Source organism: Podarcis melisellensis (genome assembly GCF_964234715.1).
Source record: "Podarcis melisellensis genome assembly, chromosome: 3".
NCBI classification, from domain to species: domain Eukaryota; kingdom Metazoa; phylum Chordata; class Lepidosauria; order Squamata; family Lacertidae; genus Podarcis; species Podarcis melisellensis.
In genome coordinates this window covers 32,802,700-32,811,265 of record NC_138530.1, presented here as the reverse complement: position 1 = coordinate 32,811,265, position 8,566 = coordinate 32,802,700, and the positions used below count along the sequence as shown (strand labels likewise).

The 8,566-nt window shown below is 44.8% G+C and overlaps 1 long non-coding RNA gene across 1 annotated transcript; it reads right to left on the bottom strand.

Moving 5' to 3' along the window:
• Nucleotides 1-377: 377 nt before the first annotated feature.
• Nucleotides 378-3,821, bottom strand: LOC309366236. Its single transcript, XR_014166600.1, has 2 exons — nt 3,618-3,821; nt 378-714 (listed from the first exon to the last, which is right to left on the bottom strand). It is a non-coding gene; the product is annotated as an uncharacterized lncRNA (long non-coding RNA).
• Nucleotides 3,822-8,566: the final 4,745 nt, after the last annotated feature.

Sequence of the window (8,566 nt, the reverse complement as noted above, 5' to 3'; positions counted from 1 at the left end):
CCTGACAGTAAGAGCTGTTCGACAGTGGAATTTGCTGCCAAGGAGTGTGGTGGAGTCTCCTTCTTTGGAGGTCTTTAAGCAGAGGCTTGACAACCATATGTCAGGAGTGCTCTGATGGTGTTTCCTGCTTGGCAGGGGGTTGGACTCGATGGCCCTTGTGGTCTCTTCCAACTCTATGATTCTATGATTGTCTATCCTGCAGGTGGCAGTATTTGTGGGACCACCACCACTAGAGAAGCGCAGTGGTGGGATTTGGACTTGGAGTCTGTTAAAATGAAGAAGTGTGTTCTGGAAAGGAAATATCTGCTTCTTCAAGATGCTTCCACTTGAACTGTGGATTTGGAAAACAAGTGCCAAACCCACATACTGCTGACATGTTTTGAACAAAGGGTCACAAATTTAATGGACATATTTGTTTCCATAAATAGTGGCTGCCTCTTCATGAAGGTTATGCCAGGAAGTTGTAAACGGAGAAGAGCAACAAGTTGGGAACCATGTTAGGAATAAAAGAAACTGTCGAGTCAGAGGTCACGTGTCCCTCACATATTGCTGGAAGAACAGTCTAGAAATCAAGGATGGCTTTGCGGCAGAATCAATAACTGTCTTGGCAGACTGAACACTGTGCATCGTAGACAAACAAGGCAAAGATTTGTTCAACAGGTGGTAGAAGGTGTTTGCTGCACACACTGCAACTAACTCTGTTTTGTTCTTTTTCTGCTTTGTTTTGAAAAAACAAACATTAATGAAAATGATTAACATAATTTCCCAGTGAATCAGACAGTGTCCACACATTCACAGAGTGACTGTACTGTTGTGGTCAATTGTACTCCTTGGAAGCAATAAATATAACACATTTTGCAACTATCTGCCAGGGGAGAGTTCTCCCCCCCCCCCACTACCATCTGTATGGATATTTTTCCAAGCCTTTTGAGCTCTAATGGAGCTCCTCCTCCCACAAGTCGCTGGCTTTGTTGCCCTTTGAAGCACTTGCAGCCCCATCCCAGATGTGCTTCTTTGGCAAAGACACAGTCACAAATCTCCTCTTGGGACCCATTGAGCATACTGGGACTTCAATCCTGGTAAATATGTGCCGGAATGCAACCTTGGGAGGTCAGAGGGCTATGACCATCTTGACAACATTTTCTCTTTTCCCCAAAGTAGAGAAACATTTCTTTTTGCTTCCCTGCTGGGTGGTACCAGTTTGGGTGGTCCATGGCTGTTGTGTTTAGTTTCGGGGCTGATGTAACTGGAATTTTCTGCTGCTGCTGCTTAAGATTAAAAACTTTGGTATTTGGGCAGTGTTCAGACCCATCCCACTCTCTATCCTGCTGTCTTCGGGTTATGGTCCAACTAATCCAGCATCCTGTTCTCAAACTAGCCAAACAGATGCCCGTGGAAAGTCCAAAAGCAGGACCAGCACTATCCTCACTTGTGATTCCCAGCAACTGGCACTCAGAGGCATCCTGCCTCCAACAGTGGAGGTAGAGTATAGCCATCATGGCTAGGAGCCATCAGAGGCAGATTTAGGGCAGTACAACCAGTTTTGCCACACTGGGCACTGAGCCTAGGGAGCGCTGCAGGGCATCACAACTATTGCGTAGTGAATTGAGCAGAACAGAAGGCAAGGGGTTGCTGAATTTTGACCTCTCACAGGTCGCTGCTGAAATTTGAAAGACCAAAGTCCGCCCCTGTATCCATTGATAGGCATATTCTCCATGAAACAAATGCAGTGGTAGCTCTGGATGCGAATGGGATCCATTCCGGAGCCCCGTTTGCATCATGAGCAGAAGGCAACCCATGTCTGTGCGTCTGCGTGTGCACAGGACGTGATTCGCCGTGTCTGCACATGCATGTGATGTTATTCTGAGCATCTGCGTGAGCAGTGGAACCCGGAAGTAATCCGTTCCATTACTTCCGGGTCGCCACGGGACGCAACCTGAAAACATTCAACCTGAGGCGACTTTAACCCGAGGTATGACTGTGGTTGCAATCTTTCTCCCAGATATACAAAGCAGGTGGTAGAGAAACTAAAGCAGCAACTGTTTTGTAAGCCCAGCCTTTTTTTTTGTGGTGGTGGTGGTGGTGGGGAACAGACTGCAAAAGAGAAATAAATATAGATAGAATATGTGCTTGCGAAGCTTTTATGTAATGCCAGCAATTTCCCCTTCCTGTTCTGGAAAAAAAAAGAGGAGGCCAGACTTTGTGATGCAGGCTGGGCTTTGCTCTTTCAATCGACTGAGTCAAATGCCATCAAATTACAAAGAGCCGCACAGAGATCTAAAGGACACATAATGACAGTGTTCTATCCTTCTCTGGTGGTGGGAAAGAGAGGCAAAATTGTACCAGGGTTTAGATGGGACTTTGATAGCAGTTATTAATGGAGATTGAAGGGATATTTTTAAACCACAAAGCACAGGTGCAACACTAAACATGCATCCACTGGCAAGGGCTAACATGTTTTCACTTCCTCCTCCCCGCCATCCCACCGCCACTCTGGCTCCTCTGAGACAATACCTGCTAGGTAGACTGAAATGGCAAATGGGGTTATGAGCAAAAATAAATAAAAGTCAGTGAAGTTTCTTCTTGCAGATAATGTCATGTTAAATAAATATTCCAACAGCGTCACTCTTACAAAATGTAAAACTGAAAAAGAGCCACTTGCTACAAAGAGAGAGAGACAGAAAGAAAGACAGGAAGAAAGACAGACAGACAGAAAGACAGACAGAAAGACGAAAGAAAGAAAGAAAGAAAGAAAGAAAGAAAGAAAGAAAGAAAGAAAGAAAGAAAGAAAGAAAGAAAGAAAGACATGAAGGAGGGATGTCTCTGTTTTTAAGACCCAGAAGACTTGGGGACATCTGCCCTATTGCCTCGTTTCAGGAACAGTGGACATAGCCAGCTGCTTCCCATTGCTCCATGCAGCAGTGGTCCTTATCATGCTGTGAAACATGGCTCACCACATGGATAAGTCAGTTTTCTATAGCTTCACAAGTGGGCCAGGGCTGGTGGTGTTATGAGACAAAGCTCTTGGTACATCAGGCAGAAGAATGTCAGCACCCTTTTACACCCAGGTGTCTATTTCCTGGGCGTGGTGAGCTAAGTCATTGGCTCTGTTCATTGGCAGCAGTGGTGCTGATGAGCAGCCACTCCTCCTTTGACAAGCATTCACTGTGCACAGAAAATAACCCGATTTGGTTCTCCCTTCCAGAATCCCTGATTTGAGACTCTTGGTGCTTTACCAGATGGCTCTGAAAGAAAGTTCTGTGGTGGCATGGAGCTAATCACCCAATAGGCATGGCAAACCATTCCATGCAATTGTGCTGTAATACATTGTGATCTATTTAATTGTTTGTTGCTCTTCTCACTAATGGTACTCACGGGTTTCTTATACGTTGGCCACTGTGACTCAGCTGGACTAGGTGGACCTTTGGCCTGGTCCAGCAGAGCTTTCTTCGTATCCTTATGTGTGATGCCCCAGTAGGTAAATATGATCAGGTTGAAGCACCTTGGGCTGAAGCCCAGAAAGAGAGGGGGGAAAAGGCCTCAAACAACAACCGCCTCACCAGCTTGTAGTCAAAGCATTTGCCAGCAGAAACAGAAATGAGCAGCAGACTGAGTACCTTCCCATCTTCTGTCATCCAAAAGAGCCACGAGGGGACTAAGGTTCCCTTTGCTCCTTTGGCCTAAATGAGCTTCTGTGACCCAGAGGAACCTGTTGCCATTTGCCTGCATTTTTCTATCACTTCCTTCTTGTGTGCTTCTCAGGTCTGTGCACTGAATGGGGATGAACTGTCATCGCCATAGCAACAGCTGTTGATTTCCCAGTCCCCTTAACAACCCAATGCAGGGTGATGCAAAGTGTTTGTTTGTTTGCCTGCTTGCTTGTCGTTTCTGATGTGTCTGTGGAATCAGGGCTGTTGAGAACTCCTTTCCCATCTCCTGACTGTGCCTTGACATCAGAGGTGACTGTTGTTTGTTGGGACTTGTTCAGAGTAGAGGGTTGCACTACAAGAGGGACACATTATGTTCTCTTCAACTTACTTTTGAGTTGTTCCACTGTTAAGGAGAACTAACAGGGTCACACTCCCCTGTCTCTCACCTGACAAGAGGTCAACAGTCAGGACAACCAAGGATGCTTCAGTGCCAAAACCAAGCCTGAAACCAGACCAGAATGGATTTAGATAATCTGCTCCTTCTAGGCATACCTGCAGCTGCTTTGCCAGCCCTCTCTGAAACACCTTGCCCAGGATGGGAATATTAGAGACTGGACAGTAGTTTTCATAAACCTCTGGATCCAAGGACCTCTTCAAGAGGGGTTGCATCCCCACCTTTTTCAAGGCATTGAGCACACCCTGGCCCCCTCCAGCCATTCATTCACCTTTGCCCAGATTTACCAGCCATGATGGATAGGGACCAAGAGGACATGGAGTCAGCCTCACTGCTACACAAGTGTCCTGTCTGCATTCTTGGGCTGCAGCAACTGAGACCAATCCCATGACCTGTAATTCGACTGTGCTCCAGGGACATCCAACACTCCTAAACCCATTTTGGAATCAAGTTCAGCACAGAACTTGAGTAATTCCCCCCTCCAAAAAAAGGTGATTTGTAAATCTCTCACAGTTGGCTATTGAGTGGTCCATGGTCACTGATGCTACACTGATCTGGATCAGCTGGTTTACCAGCAGGAATGATGGTTATGAAAATGGTTTCCCTAAATAAGTGGAGGAAGTCACATCCATTGTTTGCGCTAAAAGGTGAAGGATGCTTTGAGTATACAGTGATGCTGACTGGAAGACACTCTTACCTGAAGTTCCCTTCCACACACACAGTAGAAAAGCATCAAGTATGGAGTGAAGACTAGATAGAAGTAAGAAGGATGAATATGGTTCTTTCTCATAAGCTTTGAGTTGTTTTCCTCTGTTCATCCTTCTGTGGAAGGTCTCAGCCAAGCCCCATCCAAAGGGAATCTGTGGGTGAAGCCCCTCTTGTTGAAAACAAAAACAATCCATTCATTTGTAGCTTCAGATCTAGGCCATGCAAAGTTACAATGCATAACTGATCAATCCTCTTCCTTGTAATGAATTGATCCATTGCATTTCAATAGATTGGCTTCATTTTCTGACAATTTCCAAGGTATATTAAAGGGAGTACAAAACAGCTAAGAGTTCAACAAGCAGAAGCTTGTGCATGGTGAAACCTTTGTTTAGCAGGCTTGGCTTGGTTGCTTTCTGTTCCATTCCCCAATATAGTAAAAAGCAAATTGCTCTAAAAATAGCAAACAAGTGTTCATGTTTCCCTTCCAAGTTACATGCCCAACAAACATCGACTCCATCCAGCACCTATTTGGCAGGGGAGGGCGGTTGGCATAGATGCCAGGCAGGGCTTGGTTCAAGTTAGTGATGTGACTCAACCCTTGGCTGAGATGTTGAGGATGACCACAATACTTAAATTTGTATGGCACTTTCAAATTTCTGATGAGCTATCATTCTCTCATTAGAGTTCCTAACAATAGCCATGTAAGGTACAGCAGATATTATTATCCCCCATATTGGAGATGTGGGGTCTGAGGCTTGAGAAAGTGGCCACGTCATGAGTTTATGGCAGAGCTAAGATTCAAATCAGGGACTTCCTGATTCACAATTTCTAAGTCACAGTACTATAATGTCCCCCCTAAAGAAAGATCCCCAAGTTGGGAATCGGGTTTTGCAACACACCTGCAAAAGCTGTCAGCTTTATAAAAGTTCTCCACCTGGGTGGAGAATGTTAGTGTAAAAAAGAGTGTCTTGAGTTGTTGGGAAGAGGGAAGGTCTCTGGACTTATTTCTTTGAATAAGAAGTATTAAGCAAGATTCTGGCACAGTGTCGATTGGCTGAACTGTTTGCCTCCATAATTGCAGGCTGGCTATTCTACATGTAAGTGTCTGGGGTCCATTTTACACTTCATGGCCTGGGCATCTTGTGGAGCCAATCAAGTGGTGCTTCCTAGCTGCCTGAGTGCTATGAAATTCATGGCATTTAGCCTTATTATTATACAGGCACCCAAATCTCAGTGGCTGCTTCCCAAGAGGGTCCCTTTTGTCTCTAATTATACAGGCAGTATTATGTACACATGAATCACTGACTTTGCAATGCTTCTCAAAATAGATAAATGCCTGCAAAAGTCGGGAATGAAACCCAGTTGTTTACAGCAGGCAGGGCAGGTATTTTGGGATGAATGGTTTCATTCTTTCCTGTCTAATTGCTTTCCTCTCCAACTCATTCACAGAATGCCAGGGGTGAGACCATTTTCCCATTGCGAGTGACAATGGATTGGCTGGGGACAGACAGAAACCAAGTCCCGGCTCTGATATTTTTAGGAGGGAGCTGGATTTTGCTGCTGTTTTTATAAGGATGGTGGAGTGGGGAACTATTCTGCCTCTGAATTGCCTCCTTTGTTTCTGCCTGATTGATTTCCTGGAATTCTTACATAACTGGGTTGCCACTTAGAAAAAAAAAGAATAAGCAGCACCTGTGTAATTGAAGTCAGCAGTGCCGGCAAAGGAAGATCTGCAAACAGGAGGCTGCTTTCTTAGAAACCCATCAGTTTCCAGTTTATGTGTAGTTAAAGCCATTAAACTTTACCATCTGGCAGCCTGAATTGCTACCATTATTATTTTTACTTTTTTTTAGGAAAAGGTTTATTGTTTACTTTTTTGCAGTTTCGCTGGGCAACAGAACCTGAGAACCATCCAAGTCCCATGAAATACACATCCATTACTTGCTGATGTTATAAAAACAATGCTGGGGAGGAGAATGGAAGGCTGCCCTCTGTGGAGTTAGACCATTGGTCAGTTTGGACCAATGCAGTGACTAGTAGAAGTTCTCCAGGCATTCAGACAGGGGTTATCTCCAACTCTACCTGGAAATGCCAGGGATTGAACTGCCTCATACTATATGGATGGGAAGGACTGTAGCTCAGTTGTACTACCTCTACTTTGAATGCAGAAGTTTCCAGTCTCAGTCCCCAGCATCTCCTGGTAGGGCTAGGAGAGGACCTTGTCTGAAATCTTGGAGACTTGCTGCTTGTCACTGTAGACAATACTAAGCTAGATGAACCAATGCTTTGATGTAGTATAAGTCAACTTCCTATGTTCCTGCTTTCAGATTTGGAGGCACTATGCCTTTCTGGCTACCAGTTGCCAGGGAACAACACTGAGAGGCGGCCTATTGGTCTGATGTTCTGCTTATGGGTATCCCCTAGGTATCTGATTTGCCAGTGTGGGAAGCGGGCTGCTGAAACAGATGGGCCTTTGGTCTAAGCCGACAGGACTCTTCTTATGTCTCTCAAAGGCAGAGAGGTCCACCTTCTGTAATGGTATGATTAACAGAGCTTAGGCTCAGAAAATACATTCTGGATGACTGCAAGGCAGCACTGCTTTCTGATTCAGCCACAGTGTGGAGAGCGCACATGGCTGTATCCTTCTTCCTCGCTTAAGATGTTTGCATGCCATTTCCAGCATTGGTGCTGTTGTTTGTTTACCAGTTTTGTACATACATATATAAATATACAAACGAAAGGGTATGTTTAAAGTTGAATTTTGCATTGATTGGCTTGATTTCATTGCTTGATGTAACACTGATTGGGCAATTAGAGAGCTGAAAGGATAATCACTTGTTCACTCAAGAATGGGGAAGCAGCTGTTATTCCGTTTCTTAAACTTCAGCAGAAGAGATGGGGAAGAATGATGCAGTGCTTTCCTTTCCTGGTCTCATTCACAAATGAGAAATTGAGTGGGTGGTTCTAGTTATTCATCCCAATCCAACACACACAGAGGGAGGGAGGGAGGGAGGGAGGGAGGGAGGGAGGGAGGGAGAAATTGAAATCCTGTGGCCATTTCTGAGTAGGAGAAGGGTGTTGGATTTCCTGGATTCCCACTGAATATAGCGGTACCTCAGGTTAAGAACTTAATTCGTTCTGGAGGTCCGTTCTTAACCTAAGAACCTTTAGCTAGTGGGGCTTTCTGCTGCCGCCGCACCGCCGTTGTGTAATTTCTGTTCTCATTCTGAAGCAAAGTTCTTAACCTGAGGTACTATTTCTGGGTTAGCGGAGTCTGTAACCTGAAGCGTATGTAACCTGAAGCGTCTGTACCACTGTACTGGCAATAACCTCATTGGATCAGTATGCCTGCTATCACAGTCGTGGGATGGCGCTTTCAGTAGTAGGAAGGGATGGGCCAATCTGACCATTTTTATTTCTCCAAGCTTCTCATTTTTCCAATCTGAAGTTCAGTCCTACACATTTCTACATCCATTTATTTTTATTTTTTAAAAAACAAGTCAGTATGAAAATCCATCAGTGTTTTAATGCAAATTTATCCTAATATGCCCATTTCTATGTGCAATTTTGCTCAAGGTACACATCTTTGCAAAAATAAAAATAAAAAGAGCCCTTCTGGATCAGACCAGAAGGCTGTCTTCAGTTCTCACAGTGGCCAGTCAGATGCCTATGAGAAGTCTGCCAGCAGGACCAGTGTGCAACAAACCAATGTTCCAGCTACCAGGAGGAGTGAGCATAGGAAAGTACCATTGCC